The sequence below is a fragment of the Canis lupus genome, chromosome X, assembly GCF_003254725.2.
Source record: "Canis lupus dingo isolate Sandy chromosome X, ASM325472v2, whole genome shotgun sequence".
Lineage (NCBI taxonomy): Eukaryota > Metazoa > Chordata > Mammalia > Carnivora > Canidae > Canis > Canis lupus.
Window position 1 is genome coordinate 55,444,210 of NC_064281.1, and position 16,891 is coordinate 55,461,100.

The 16,891-nt window shown below is 42.3% G+C and overlaps 1 protein-coding gene across 1 annotated transcript in view; it reads left to right on the top strand.

Moving 5' to 3' along the window:
• Positions 1-264: 264 nt before the first annotated feature.
• The window catches only part of GJB1 (gap junction protein beta 1), a 32,119-nt gene continuing 15,492 nt past the window's right edge, over positions 265-16,891 (top strand). The window contains exons 1-2 of the mRNA XM_035711901.2: positions 265-619; positions 1,808-1,879. The gene's annotated coding sequence lies outside the window, so the exon portion shown is untranslated. The remainder of the gene's footprint in view (positions 620-1,807; positions 1,880-16,891) is intronic.

Below are 16,891 nucleotides of genomic sequence, written 5' to 3' on the forward strand. Positions count from 1 at the left end.
TACCCATGCTGTGCCCACGCCCCTCTTCACAGCGTGCTTTCCTGGGTAAGGTCAAATGAAACCAGTAGATCTATAGCAGGAAGTTAGCAAAGAACTGCCTAAATTTGTCCCCTTTCGGCGCTGGTAGGCTCAATTGCTCTTTCATGCTCACACAATCATCACCATTTCTCTGCTGTGCCTCTTATGCCACAGCTAGAGCCTGTGATTGAAAGCTTCCAGTTCCGCCTGGGATTTACACTGCCTTGTATGGGGCTTTGTGCATAGAGAGTGCACAACAACTTCCCGGGAGTCTGAGTATCCCCAGAGACTTGGGGACCACCCAGTCTGCAAAATGCTCTGAGACTCAGGCATCTGTTGGGAGGGAGCTTTTGCACTTTGATATTGTGTCTTTAGGAGAAAAGAGTAGTTTGCCACTGGGGGAAACAAAGAAGGTGCTGAAAAATATGTAGGGCACCTTCCCTTTCTAATACCTCCCAGCCAGCCCTTTGGGGACCCCTTGGCTAAGTCCCATCCACAGCTCATTTGCATTGTCCAAGCTTGCCGGCTTTGGCCTCTGAGAGGAATGTAGCCAAAGAACAGAAAAGAAGAGGCATGCTTTCTGCTCCTGCTGGGGTGAAAAGTAAGTGAATACACAAATCCTATCCCCTCCCCAGCTTCTGCTTCCGCCTTCTCTCCATCATGAAACAATTCTCTTTTTTTTATCTTTTTTTTTAGAGTGGTTATTTTTTTAATAAGATTTATTTATTTATTCATTCAGAGAGAGCGAAGAGAGAGGCAGAGACACAGGGAGAGGGAGAAGCAGGCTCCCCGCAGGAAGCCCGATGTGGGACTCGATCCTGGGTCTCCAGGATCACACCCCGGGCTGCAGGCGGCGCTAAACCGCTGCGCCACCGGGGCTGCCCATGAAACAATTCTCAAGCATTTCTCTGTTCGAGGCTCTGGCTGTTCTCATTAGTTTACATGCAGTCCTTGCCCTGACGATCAGAGGCAACAAGGGCTAATGCCGAAAATGCAGAAAGCACATACCCGTGGTGGAGGGAGAAGTGGCTAAGATTCAGTGTAATGTATAGCCCGGAGATGCCAGCGATGCATCTTGGGGTCAGTGCAACCAGGGTGGGGCGGGGGTGGGGGTGGCAGCGGCTAAGGAATCAGGATAAATGCATGTAATTGCAGTGAAAAGTGCAAGTGGGCAATTGTGAGAGTTTTACAAGTCAGGTGGGGATGATTGAAGCTATTGGCTCTCAACTACAAAGGGTTCCTGGAGAAGGTGGAACTAAAGAAATAGGTGAGTGGCAGAAACAAATGGCCATAATGTATTTACATCGTGAGGTGGGAGTGGAATTAGCAGGTGGAGTAGACTTTGATCAGGAAACCTTAAGTAGCCAGTGATTGTTATTCTTTCTCCTCCTTCCCTCTCAACACATACCGTTGGTTGAGTGCCAGCTCTGTTCTAGATACTGGAAACATACAAATAATAATGATAGCAAATAGTTATTGAGTAATATGTGCCAAGTATTGTGTTAAGCCCATTATCCTATTTAAATGTCACGTTGATTGACCTGGGGCGACTGGATAGCACATTCCGTTAAAGGGTCCCACTCTTGGTTTTGGCTCAGGTCATGCTCTTGTGGTCAGTCGTGAGATGGAGCCCCACATTAGGCTCTGCGCTGAGTGCAAGTCTGCTTCAGATTCTCTCTCCCTCTCCTTCCTCTGCTCTATTTCTCTCTCACTCAAATAAATAAAATCTTTGAAAAAAATCTCACATTGACCTTATAATGTAGCTATCATTATCATGCCCCTTTTGCAGGTGAGCCAACTGTGCTTCAAGGAGATGAAGTGACTTGCCCCGAGATTGCACAACTGGCTGTAAGTGGAAGAGGTGAGATTTGAATCTAGACAGTTAAAGTCTGGAGTCCATGAATTTAATCAGTTTGCTCTACCTAATCTTCTGGTTGGATAGTGATAAAAATGAGACTCCCTTGGTAGCAGTGGAAGCAAGAATGGAGATGGCCAAAACTTTGAGGGCAGACTGGGGGAAAGCAGAAGATCCCAGGAGCAGCAACAGAAACCCCAGCCAGCTGTTTCAACAGACAGAGCAAACATCTGGAATGCATCAGACACTAGAAGGAAGCCCAGGCAGGCAGGTGGTTGGCAGCCAGTGAAAGAGGCTCTGCCATGTGGCCCAGGCTTCCAGAGCAGGATGCCAGATGTCAAAAGGTTTGGCAAGAGCTGGATAAAGCACTACTCTTGTGAAGACTAAGGTGTCACACAGGGCACCAAGGTAGGAATAAGAAGCTGGGGGCACCAGAGTGGGGGCTTAAGGCTGGGGCTTTTACGCAATAAACAGGGAAACAATCCAGTTATTAAAGCTAGGAATCAATTCCATTCATTCTCCTTCTCATCTATTCTTTCAACATTTTTGGCATCCTCACTATGTTGCAAGTGCTGTGCGAATCTCTGGGGTAAGACACGGTATGGTGAGGGGGCCAGACCTTTAAAACATAGCAACAACACTGTGTGATTAGTTCCCTATTAGAGGCACAAGCAGACTGCGTGTGTGGTGGGGGGAGGAGACTGTCTTTTCTTGGGAGAATTCACCAAGGATATTAACTCTGAGCTGGATCTTTTTTTTTTTAAAGATTGTATTTATTTATTAGAGATACACACACACACACACACACACACACACACGCACAGGCACAAGCAGGCTCCATGCAGGGAGCCCGACGTGGGACTCGATCCCAGGTCTCCAGGATCACGCCCTGGGCTGAAGGCGGCGCTAAACCGCTGAGCCACCAGGGCTGCCCTGAGCTGGATCTTTTTAAAAAAGATTTTATTTATTTATTTGAAAGAGAAAAAAAGAGCAGAAGCAGGGGGAGCAGTAGAGGGAGAGGGGGAAGCAGGCTCCCCACCAAGCAGGGAGCCCAATGTGGGACTCGATCCCAGGACCTTGGGATCATGAGCTGAGCCAAAGGCAGATGCCCAACCAGCTGAGCCACACAGGTGTCCTCTGAGCTAGGTCTTTAAAGAAGAGGAGAAATTTTCCAGGCTCTGAGTGGTTTAGAGGATTTTAGACAGAAGGAATGACATAGGCCAAAGCATAAAGTTTTGAAAGTGTAGGCCACACTGAGGGAACGATAAGCAATTCATACTGGACAATGGGTGTATCATAGGAAGGAGTGGGAATATGTGTCTGAGGAAGACTCATGGCCACAATATGCAGGCTTTTGTGGGGGCTGCTGAAGGTCCTGGACATTCTTCCACAGGTGAAGGAAAGCTTCCTATAGTCTATATGATGGCAAGTGACTGGACTGCACTGAGGGTTTTTAGGAGGATTACGTGGGAAATAATGTCCAGATGTAGTAGGGGTAAGCAAATCACTCAAGAGGCTACTGCAATCTTGAAGGCAAGAGATGATTGGAGTGTGAACTAAGATATTGACAGAGAGGATCAGTTCAGGAAAATACTCCTGAGGAAGAGTTGACAAAATTCAGTGATTGATAACGCTGAGTGATGGGGAGAAAGAGCCATGGACAGCTCCAGAGATTTCTTGTTTGATAGCTGGGTCTATGGGAACATAATTCACATAGAGATTGAGAATTTAGGATGAGAAGCAGGTGTTATGGGAGGAGATAGGGAGCTCAGTTTAGGACAAATTGAGTTGGAAGTGCCCAGTGGTGTTCTGGTAAATGTTCACTAACCAGATATGGGTGGGTGGTGGAGGGAGACTTTATTTGATGATTCCTATGGTGTAAATATGCCCACACTGGCCAATTTCAGATTTACCAATGTGATGGCCACCCACTCACAAAAATCCTGAAAATTTAATAGTCTCAGCGAGCCCTGGAAAGGACTGTGCCATGTAGTCTGGGACACAGGCTTCTGATGGCATTGCTTAAATGATTTTGAGACCACACCACTGAACTGAGTCCAGATTTTCAGAACTCTGGGCACCTGGTTGGGTCAGTTGGTGGAGCTGTGACTCTTAGTCCTAGGGTTGTAGGTTCAAGCCCCGTATTGGGTGTAGAAATTACTTTTTTTTTAAGATTTATTTATTTGTTCATTCAGAGAGAGCAAAGAGAGAGGCAGAGACACAGGCAGAGGGAGAAGCAGGCTCCATGCAGAAAGCCCGATGCGGGACCCGATCCTGGATCTCCAGGATCACACCCCAGGCTGCAGGCAGCGTTAAACCGCTGCGCTACCAGGGCTGCCCTAGAAATTACTTTTTTAAAAAAATATTTTTCAGAACTCCAGTGGGTTCATAAAACTGCCAACCCAAGATCAAGCAGAGCAAGGATGAATTCCATGGGACTGAGTGAACTGATGAAGGATAATTATGGCTTTTGTTTGGAATATTGATGCTGGATTTAATAAACACTTTTTTCTGTCAAGTTATCTATACTTGTAACAACTAGTAAATTATTCTTTTGTAAACAGAAATGAAACATTTATCTTTTCTCCCAAACTAATCTCTCCAGAATTTGAAAACTCTTACTGAGCATTTTTATTTCTGTGGCAATATAATTATTTGCACAAATTCAATAAGAATCTATCTTCTTTGTAATAGGGTATAATTGGAAACATTGCCTATATAACCAAAGCTTTGATCGGAATGTCATATTTAAGAATGATGTGCACAGAATCAGATATGACCAGTTTTAAGGAACAAGGTTGACTTTTATGGAACCAATGCCTGCAAAGCCCTCTTGAGAAAACTGCCTGGTACCTGACTTACAGGGTTCCCAGCCTTACAGATGAATAAGGAGGGTCACTTCTGAGCAGGTTGTTTGTGTGTGTGTGTGGGGGGGAATCTCGAGAAGAGAGAAATTCACCCAAATCTATAGGTATTACAGGCGAAATCTGGTGGCAAGTTCTTGGCTTGGCTCCAGAAGGCTTTTGAAGGTCTAATGTGAGATTACTTATGAAAAGTTCCAGCAGGCGTGGTCGGGTGGCTCAGTTGGTTTAGCATCTGACTCTGGATTTCGGCTCAGGTCATGATCACAAGGTCTTGAGATAGAGCCCTGTGTTGGGCTCTGCACTGTGCGAGGTGGAGCCTGCTTAAGATTCTCTCTCTCCCTCTCCCTTTGCTCCCCCCCCCACACCACCCCATCTCAAAAAAAAGTTTCAGCAAGGCAGACTTAAAAAAGGCCTATGTGGTCACTTACCACTCTTCCCACATTTATGTTAGTAATCAGGCCAAATTTAATGAGATCAGTCTTATTTTGTAAGCAAGAATCAAAAAGGTGGGGGTGACTAAGAGAAATTTTATGTCTCAATCAAAAACCATAGCATGTCTTTGTGGCTTATTAGATGCTATTCCCATTCATTGTCTTTGAGCTATTTTTCAACTCTTGTTAAACTCATTTTACTTACCACTTTGTTATCTATCTATAAATTGGACTGGGTCTTGTCATCCTACACATTATGTCAGTCCTTACCAATTCTTAATTCTTTTCATTTCCTTCAGTGTCTGGCTACAACTCTCCAACTTTGTATTTCCAATTTTTCTCCCTCTCTCCTGATTTGGTACCATGAATGCCCAGAACTTATTGGGACTGCAGGTTGTCTTGTAGCTGACCTTTCCCCCAGAATCCAAAGAAGCCCTATATACTGAAGCTGGACAACTTGATATGAATTCAAAAGAGTCATCACCACAGCAGATCATATATGGGTGATCTTTGTGCCTGCTGCTCTGTGGGCCCTGTAGGACACTCACTGGGATATGTGCATCTTCCATGGTCTCCTCTAAGAAATAACCATGCAAACTTCAAACCAAAAAAATCTGTCAGATTTCCACTGTTGTCTTCATTCCACCATTGAAAGATGCTCTGAGCCCAGTATATAGACATTTTCTGACTAGCTCTAGGCTCAGGAACTGGATTTATAACCTTCTCTAACATTAATCTTTGTTTTACTTTTTTTTTCATGGAAGTTCCCATTACTGAGTGCCTGATGGCTCACACCATCCAACAAATACCTTCTACTACCAAGTCTCAAAAACTGGTCCTTAATGAACAAAAGGGTGATCAGATGATAAATGGACCTAAATCTTTAGAGGAAAGAAGAAGGTCTCTTCTTTCTTTGAACAGGAGGAGAAATTGACAAAGACCCTCCCCTTAACCACACTTTAGGTTCCTGTAAGTCCTGTTTTCACTAGGCCTCAACTGTGGCCCTCTCTGTCTTTGGCCTGTCCAGCCCAGTTTTAGCAAAGACTCCTGCTACGTCATCCTCCTACCTTTGATATCTGATCAAGTTCTCCAGTTCCTATATTTGATTTCTAAGTCTTTGGCCCGTCTCTAACAAGACTGTGAGGTAAATTTAGCAAGAATCCTCCATCCTTAACATCTCCTCTTTGTAACTTTCCATCCAATGACCCTCTCCTTTTTCTCCTTGGCTCTAAATCCCCATTTGTCTGTTTTTTGTTTGTTTGTTTGTTTGTTTGTTTGTTTTTTGTATTCAGAGTTAAGCCTGATCTCTCTCCCCTATCTTGAAAAAGTCTTCCTTATCTTTATGTGATGCAAAATTTGATAGAACTTCAAGGAGATGAAGCCACTAGTACAGCTGGAAACTTCAACACCCCTCTGTCAGAAGTGGACAGATCCATAGGTAGAAAATCAGCAAGAACATAGTTGAACTCACCAGCACCATCAATCAACTGGATACAATTGACATCCATAGACTATTTTGCCCAACAACAGCAGAATACACATTCTTCTCAAACTCATATGGAACATTCACCAGGAGAGATCACATTCTGTGACAAAAAAATCCTCACATTTTAATAAATTCAAAAAAAAGAAATCATACAATGTCTGCCCTCAGACCACAACGGAATGACAAACTCAAAGCTTTCCCATTAAGATCAGGAACAAGCCAACATGTCCCCTTCACACCACTCCTTTCAACATGGTAGTGGAAGATCTAGCTAATGCAAATGACACAAGAAAAGGAAAAAAAGTTGTTATACAGATTGAGGAGTAATAAATAAAACTGCCTTTGTTTGCAAATGACATAATTGTCCATAAAATCTGAAAGAATTGACCAAAAGACTCCTGGAACTAATAAGCAATTATAGCAAGGTTGCAGAATATAAGGTTAATATACAAAGGTCAATCACTTTCCTAAATGCCAGTAATGAACAATTGCAATTTGAGATTAAAAACACAATATTAGGGATCCCTGGGTGGCGCAGTGGTTTGGCGCCTGCCTTTGGCCCAGGGCGCGATCCTGGAGATCCGGGATCGAATCCCACGTCAGGCTCCCGGTACATGGAGCCTGCTTCTCCCTCTGCCTGTGACTCTGCCTCTCTCTCTCTCTCTCTCTCTCTCTCTCTCTCTCTCTCTCTCTCTGTGACTATCATAAATAAATAAAAATGTAAAAAAAACCCACAATATTACATTACAATATTACATTTTACATTAGCATTCCTCTAAAATGAAATACTTGGGTATAAATCTAACAAAATATGTGTAAGATCTATAGGAAGATAACAAAACCATAGAAGAATTAAATATATAGATACTCCATATTCTTGGACTGGAAGATTCAATTTTGTCAAGGTGTAAGCTCTTCCCCACTTGATCCAGAGATTCAAAGCAACCCCACTCAAAATCCCTGCAAGTTATTTTGTGGATATCAGCAAACTGATTTTATGGAGTTTAAATGGAGAGGCAAAAGACCCAGAATAACTAACATAATACTGAAGGAGAAGAACAAATTCAGAGGATTGACAAAACTCAATGTCAAAACTTACTATAAAGCTACAGTAATCAAGACTTGTGGCATTGGCAAAAGAATAGAGGAAAGGATCAGTGGAACAGAATAGGAAGCCCAGAAATAGACCCACATAAATATAGTCAGCTGACCTTTGACACAGGAACAAAGGCAATACAATGGAGCAAAGATAGTGTTTTCAACAAATGGTTCTGGAACAAGTGAACATCTATATGCAAAAAGAAAGAAAGAAAGAAAGAAAGAAAGAAAGAAAGAAAGAAAGAAAGAAGAAAGAAAGAAAGAAAGAAAGAAAGAAAGAAAGAAAGAAAGAAAGAAGAAAGAAAGAAAGAAAGAAAGAAAGAAAGAAAGAAAGAAGAAAAGAAAGAAAGAAAGAAAGAAAGAAAGAAGAAAGAAAATCTAGAAAGAGACCTTACACTCTTCACAAAAATTAATTCATAATGGATCTAGAACTAAATGTACAACACCAAACTAAAACTCCTAGGAGATAACATAGAAGAAAACCTAGATGACCTTGGGTAAAGCAATGACTTTTTAGATACAACAGCAAAGGCATAATGCATGAAAGAAAGAGTTGATAAGCTTAAATTTTAAATTAAAAACTTCTCGGTGAAAGACAATGACAAGAGAATAAGAACACAAATGACAGACTGGGAGAAAATATTTGCAAAAGACATATCTGATAAAGAACTATTACCCAAAGTATACAAAGAACTCTTAAAACTCAGTAATTAGAAAACAATCTGATTGAAAAACGGGCCAAAGACCTTAACAGACACCTCATCGAACAACATATACAAATGGCAAATGAGCACATGAAAATATGCTTCACATCAAGTGCCATTAGGGAAATGCAAATTAAAACAGCAACAAGATACCACCACACACTTATTAGAGTGCCCCAAATCCAGAGTACTAACAATATCAAATGGTGGGAAGAATATGGAGCACCAGGAACAGTCGTTTATTGCTGACAGGATTGTAAAATGGAAGACACCTTGAAAAATGGTCTGAAAAAAAAAAAGAAAAGAAAAATGGTCTGGTGATTGCATATAAAACTAAACATGTTCAGAGAAGTCAATCTGAAAAGGTACCTACTGTATGATTTCAACTATATAACATTCTGGAAAAGGCAAAAACTATGGTGACAGTAAAAAGATCAGTGGTTGCCAGGGGCTGGGGGTTGGGGGAGAGATGAATAGCTAGAGTACAGAGGATTTGGAGGATGGTGGAAACACTAAGTGTGATACTATAACAGTGGATATATGTCATTATGCATTTGTCTAAACCCATAGAATGTACAACGGCAAGAGTAAATCCTAAGGTGAACTCTGGATTTTGGGTGATTATGATGTGTCAATGTATGTTCATCAGTTACAACAAATGTACTACTCTGATGGGGGATATTGATAATGGAGTAAGCCATTGTGAATGGGGGCAGGGGTACATAGGAAATCTCTGTACCTCCCTCTCAATTTTTACTGTGAATCTAAAACTTCTCTAAAAAAATTAAGTCCTTAAAAAATTAATAATCCATTGCCAGTACCAGCTGACTCCAGCATACTAAGAGAGGTGCCTGAAGAACATCCACGAAATAGTTAGAAGGCCATTGGAAACACAGGTTTAGAGCTATCAAGGTTGGGGTTGCTCTGCCCTTGTCTCAGTCTTTGCCTTGACCCAGCCTCTCCTGATGGGCCTGCCCATGCACCTGCCCTCTCAGAATAGGCTTCCTCAGCCCTCTATTAGAGACCAGCAAGTCAGGACCAGGAATCCACCTCCACAAACCCACTAGACTGTAATGTAATCCTCTCTGCAAGTCAGTGTAAGAGTATCTTGCTGGACTCTCCAAGGATACAATTTAGCCCAGTTCTCCCAGTCACCACAGGAGTGGCAATATTTCCCAAACTTTAGTCATCCAAGAATGACCTTCACAATTTTTGCCAGATCCATGTGACCACTTGTGCTATTATTTAATCAACATTTTTCTTTTAATTGTCTTTCAATCAACTCCTCTTCCTTTTGCACTTTTGCTTCCTCCCAAGAAACTATAGTTTACTTCACCCCCCCAAAAAAAATAACCTATGAGAAAGATGTCATGCTGGAGACCAACATACTTTCTCTCAAGAAATTCTACATAATCAGGTCGTGACAGATTGCTATTTCATGAGTTGAGTCCTTGAGGAATCATGGAAATGCAGTTAGGACCCATGTTGTTGAAAAATTCATAAATTCGAGCCCCATTTGGTGTCATGAGAGGCCCATGCGGCTAGAGAAAACATTAGATCCATTTTTTCTATGTACCTCACTATAGGGCGCATTTTAAAAAAAATTGTTTTAGGGATCCCTGGGTGGCGCAGCGGTTTAGCGCCTGCCTTTGGCCCAGGGCGCGATCCTGGAGACCCAGGATCGAATCCCACGTCGGGCTCCCGGTGCATGGAGCCTGCTTCTCCCTCTGCCTGTGTCTCTGCCTCTCTCTCTCACTGTGTGCCTATCATAAATAAATAATAAAAAAAATTGTTTTAAGTAATCTCTTCACCCAATGTGGGACTCAAACTCACAACCTTAAGATCAAGCATCAGATGCTCTACGGACTGAGCCAGCCAGGTGCCCAGAATGTTTATTAATTGGGAATTGTTAGGGGGTATGTATATATATATTTTTTTCTATATATATAACTCTTTAAATGATTCATTCACCTCAGTTTAATGTGCTTCTGATAGACACCATTATATCCACAAATGGTCACTGTCAGGGAGCACAGAGGAGGGAACATAAATTCTATCAGAAGAAAGAGTTGGGAATCCGAGAAGTCTTGACAGGCAGAGGAAATGACAATAGAGCTGAGATTTGAAAGACTAGTGGAAGTTCTGGTGAAGGGTGGTGAAGGCATTCCAGGCAGAGGGCCATATAAGTGAAGGCTTGCAGATATAAATGTTTCTGTCATGTTTGTTGATGCCTAGGTGTTCAGTGCAGATAAAGTGCAGGGCTGGATTGTAAAGGGGATCTTTTGGCCATACTAATAAGTCTGGGCTTTAACGTAGATAAAGGGAAGTCTTCCGAATTTCATAAAGCTAGTCACATGTCCAGAATTGGGAGGGGGAAAACTGCAGAAAGTTTCATAGCTATCTGAGTATAAGGGGATGAGAACCCGTTCTAAAAGACAGGCAAGATGTTGGAGGAGAAAGAGGCAGAAATAGGGAAGTAAGGCAGTTGAGCTAATTTAGGAAATAATGATGATGACTTGATTTTAGAATGATCATAGTGAAATTATTAAGCTCTTGAGCTCTGGAATCAGGAAGAATCATGGCTCTGCAACATCCCAGTTGTGTGACATCTATTTAACATCTCTGAGCCTCGGCTTCTTCAACTGCAAAATAAGCTAAGAAAGTATCTACTCATAGGACTAAACAGAGTAAGTTATACACATTAGCTATTGTTTTGAATATTCAATAAATGTTAGCTATTATGTTTCATATTCTTATGTTTACAGCAAGCCAAATTTCAGTAACTGATGGAAATATCCAACAGGCAGTTGGAAATGTGAATCAAAGGGCAAAAGAGAAATTAAACCAGAGGTTTCTAATTCACCTTGTAGAGATAACTGTCAATCTCAGAGAGTGACTGAACCTCTGTGGAGGGCAGAGAACAGAATTTTGCGGAATGTTCACATATAGAAGTGGTAGAAGAAAGGGTTCAGAAAATTAGTGGCACAAGATGGACAGAGAGGTCCTTACCGTGGAGAGGATCTTCAAATTGCCAATTGCAGTGGCTTTGCCTAAGTCCTCATTCCCTGATTCATCTGCAGCATTGGATGCAAGTGACCCCTTCTTTTGGAAACTCTCTTCTTCAGTTTCCATTGCATTCTGTTCTCTTCTACCTTTTCTGATTATGCATAGAACATCTCACCTGAAAGCCTTGTAGCTTACTGGCTCCAACCCCTTCATTTTACAAATGAAGAGATGAAAGAGCCAGCAAATGGAAGTAGCTAATTCGAGGTGCACACTCAATTGTTTCTTTCTTGGCTTTTTCTCCCCCTCTTCTCACTTCCGACAGTTCTTTGCTCTTCACTCTCCTATACTCACTTCCTCTTTCTATAAACTTGTCTGTTTCCATAACTTTCAGTATCGCCTTTAAGTCTTCGATTGCCAAATTGAAATCTCCTCCCTGTCTCTCTCTAGAGCTGCTCTACCATCCTTCCAACAGTTAGCTAGATGTTCCGTTAACCCCTGACACTCAGCATGTCTGAAACATAATTGTTCCCCATGAGGCTAGCTTCCTTCTTTGACTCCACCATCCTATCAATGGCACCTACATTCTCCTAGTCAGCTAACCCCTTACCAAATCTGATCGGTGAGTCCTGTATAAACATCCATGTAGGGCCGTGGCAAAGCACACTGCCATTAGGAACACAACTGCCTGGGACCAAATCCTGGCTCTGTGATCTTGGGTAAGTGACTTAGAAGCCGTCAGAGCCAGATGAGACCTTAAAGGTACATATTTATTGGGGCGCCTGGATGGCTCTGTTGTTTAGGCATCCAACTCTTGACTTTGGCTCAGGTCATGATCTCAGGAGGGTGAGATTGAGCCCCATGCTGGGCTCTGTGCTTGGCACAGAGTCTGCCTGGGATTCTGTTTCTCCCTCTCCCCCTGCTCACTCTCTCTCTCATAAAAAATAAATAAAATATTTTTTAAAAAAGATACATTTTTCTGCAAACTTCACCTTTTTCAGAAAAGAAATGTGAACCCCTAAAGCGTAAATCCCCATAGTCTGCAAAAAGGAATTAGGACTAGAATCAAGGGCTATTGAAGCTTCAGGGCAATGCATTTTGTACTACACCATATTGCCTCTTATAACCCTGTTGGATCTGTCACCACTGCTACCTCTCTAAATAAGATACTTATTGGGGCAGCCTGGGTGGCTCAGCAGTTTAGCGCTGCCTTCAGCCCAGGACCTGATCCTGGATACCCAGGATCAAGTCCCATGTCGGGCTCCCTGCATGGAGCCTGCTTCTCCCTCTGCCTGTGTCTCTGCCTCTCTCTCTCATGAATAAATAAATAAAATCCTTTTTTAAAAAGATACTTATTACCTGTGCCTGGATTATTGACAGTCACCTCTAACTACTCTTGCAATCTCTCATCTACCCCATCCCCAGTTCATCCTGCCAAGTTAATTGGCATCATTTCCATCTTGTTGTTCCCCTCATTAAAAAGGTTTCAGTGGTTCCTCATTGCCTACTAAATAAAACCCAAATGTCCAAGCTAGGCATCAAAACTCTTCCAAAATCTATTGTCAGCCCACCTTTTCATTTTTTTATTACCCACACTATCTTTTATACTCCATGGCCCAGCCATGTCCAATACTCTGTGTTCCTTGAGCAGCTCATGTACCTTCATGCCCTGTTGACTTTTTACATACTGTTCTCTGACTTTTGAGTGCCCTCACTTTGATTTTCCTTCTGTCTAATTCTTACTCAAGGCCCAACTCAAATGTCTAGGGCACGAAGACTTTTCAGATTGCCCAAGTCAGAATTAATCTCTATGATAATATATGTGACAGGAGTTTCCATCATAGCTAGGCATGTAGAAAATGTGGGTTTCCATCCCCCCTTTCTTTTTCACCTGTGTTCCCACAATATATTGCTTATACCTCTGTTTAACACTTATGTCACCCACCTTATATTAGAGCTGGTTATTTTTTAAAGATTACTTATTTATTTATTCACAAGAGACACACAGAGAGGCAGAGACATAGGCAGAGGGAGAAGCAGGCTCCCCACGGGGAGCCCAATGTGGGACTCCATCCCAGGACCCCAGGATCATGACTCAAGCCAAAGGCAGACCCTCAACCACTGAGCTACCTAGGCCTCCCTAGAGCTGGTTATTTAAACAACTAGTGAAATTCATCTCATTCACCTTTGCATCCTCCATGGCCCCTCACAGAGTTCCTGGTACACAATAGGTACTTAACAAATATTTAACAAAATGAAACAAAAACAGCAGAGCCAAGTCTCAAGCTGCCCTCTCATTAGTAATTCAGCAAGATCAATTCCTGTTGCTCGACAAGGAGTGACATGTTGAGAGAAGAAAAATCTGGGAACCCTTATTGGTAAATCTCCAACAATGTGCTTCAAAACAGCCTTAGAAACTTTCAACCTGACAGGTAAAGCTCTTATCCCCACATTCTTTTCAGTAAACTGAAATTTATGCAGGCCCATCACCCCCAGCCAGTGAGTGGGTTACCAGTAAGTGAAAAGCAGTGACTGGGGCTGAAGAGGTGGAAGCAGGAGCTCTTTGGAGCCATTTGTAAAAGGAGGCTACCATGATCCAGAAATTAATGTTTCCTGGAAAGGGAATCTTGACTGAGGTCCTTGGATCGTTTCCCTTGGAAGAGTGGGTAACTGTGATGAGTGATGCAGGCCAAGTAGCTTGGCATGTGTGACATGCCTTTATGGTTTCTCAGTGGCTGGATCTTTTCCAGGCCATTCTGGACACAGCTTTTAGCTAAGGCTGCTGTGAGGCTCATTCCAATTCTGGAAGTGAGGCCTGGGGTATGGCCAAGATGAAAGATGACTGCATTCTCATGATGACAGCTTAAAGACAGGCCTCAATTTCACTTCCTTTTTAAATTTAATTTTATTTATTTTTTATATTTTTAAAGATTTTATTTATTCATGAAAGACACACAGAGAGAGGCAGAGACACAGGCAGAGGGAGAAGCAGGCTCCCCAAAAGGGAGCCTGATGTGGGACTCAGTCCTGGATCCTGGGATCATGCCCTGAGCCAAAGGCAAATGCTCAACTGCTGGGCCACTCAGGTGCCCCACAATTTCACTTCCTTGTTGGCCACCTCCATTCATTCATTCAATTGTCATTTAGTAGACACCCATTGTGCACCAGGAACATAGGTTCTGATACAGAGATGAATGGCCCATGCCCTTGAAAAGTACTGTTCTAATGGAGGAGACACACAGGTAAACAGACAATATGGTGAACTATCATAAGTGCCATCACGGATAAATACAGTACAGGGGAGAAACAGAGGGATAGAGAAAGTGGAGAGAATAAAACCTAAAGTCTTAAATGTAGCACAAAAGGCTGCTGGCTACCTCTCACCACTCCTCAGCCTTTGCATGTGAAGAGTAGACTATCTGAGCTAAATTTCAGAGAATGAAGAAGAGTTTGTTTTTTTTTTTTTTTTGAAGAAGAGTTTGTAAACAGGGAAAAGCTGTTGTGGGCAGATTTTATTCCAAAGACAGTGAGGAGCCAATGGAGGATTTTAAGCAGGGGAGTGACATGATTAGATAGATATACATTCCAGAAAGACCACTCTAAAGAATGTTTAGAGAATGGATTGGAAGAGATCATGAATGAAGGTAGGGAGACAGGGAACTGTCTCCAATTGTAAAAGTATCAGAATCTATACTAGGGCAGTAGAAGTGGGATAAAAAGGAAGAGAAGGAGTCAAAAGATATGAAGAAGTAAAACCTACAGGGTTTAGTTATTTATTGGATATGGAATGTAGGAGAGTGATCAGGAAGGGGAAACTCATGCCAATTTCCCAGATTCTTGGCTTGGGCAATAGGTGGATATAATACGGTTCAATGGGATAAGGGACAACTAGAGGAGCTACAAGTTTGAGAGCAGGAGAGATGAGATCGACATGTAATATATCTGTATTTGGAAACCAGGAAGGAAATATGAAGATACAGGTTTGCAACTGTCGGTAACTGAAGCCATGGGAATGGAGTGGATGAGACTGCTCAGGAAGAATTTCAAGAGTGATGAGAAGAGAGAGAACAGAACCATGAGGATTGACGTTTAAGGGGTAGAGTCAGGGGTGCCTGGCAGGCTCAGTGGGTAGAACGTGCAGCTCTTGATCTTGGGGTTGTGAGTTCGAGCCCCACACTGGATGTAGAGTCTACTTAATAAAAAATATTTGGGGGCACCTGGGTGGCTCAGTTGGTTAAGCAGCTGCCTTTGGCTCAGGTCATGATCTTGGGATCCTGGGATTGAGCCCCGTATTGGGCTCCCTGCTCAACAGGGAGTCTGCTTCTCCCTCTCCCTCTGCCCTTCCCCCTGGCTTGTTCTCTCTCTCTCTCTTTCTCTCTCAAATAAATAAAATATAATTTTTTTAATTTTAAGGGGTGGAGTAAGAGTAAAGCATGGAGCAAAGATAAGAGAGAGACCAATAGAGAAAAGTGTAACAAAAGTCAAAGGAGATTATATAGTCATAAACCAAGTTCTAGAGAAATATTAATGCCTTTTTTTAAGATTTTATTTTATGTATTTATTTATTCATGAGAGGCACAGAGAGAGAGAGAGAGAAAGAGAGGCAGAGACACAGGGAGCCTGACGTGGGACTCAATCCCGGGTCTCCAGGATCATGCCCTGGGCCAAAGGCAGGCGCTAAACCGCTGGGCCACCGGGGCTGCCCATATTAATGCCTTTTTACCTTTATTTTATAAGATTTTATTTTTAAGTTATCTCTATACCTAACATGGGGCTCAAACTCACAATTCCAATATCAGGAGTCACATGCTCCATTGACTGAGCCAGCCAGGCATCCCTTCAATGGCATTTTTATTTTATTTATTTTATTTTTAAGGTGTTTCTATTAAAGCATGGAGATTGGATCCATGGACAGAAAGGGCTGCTTTTGATGACATTTTAAAAAAGATTTTATTTATTTATTCATGAGAGACAGAGAAAGAGAGAGAGGCAGAGACTTAGGCAGAGGGAGAAGCAGCCTCCATGCAGGAAGCCCAATGTGGAACTCTATGCCAGGACCTGGAGATCACACCCTGAGCCAAAGGCAGATGCTCAACCACTGAGCCACCCAGGCATCCCTAATGACATTTTTAAATGGTCATGATATAATGGCAAGTGAAAGAGGATATAAGATAATATGTTGCAGACAACAGATTGGTGGTTGTCAGAGATGGGAGATGGAGGGTGGTTGAAATGGGTGGAGAGGATTAAAAGGTACAAAGTTTCAGTTATAAAAGAAATAAGTCATGGAGGTGCAGTGTACAGCATAGTAACTATAGTCAATTACATATATGAAAGTTGCTACAAGAGTAGATGTTAAAGTTCTCATCACAAGAAAAAAATTTCTTTTTTTTTAAATTTTTATTTATTTATGATAGTCACACAGAGAGAGA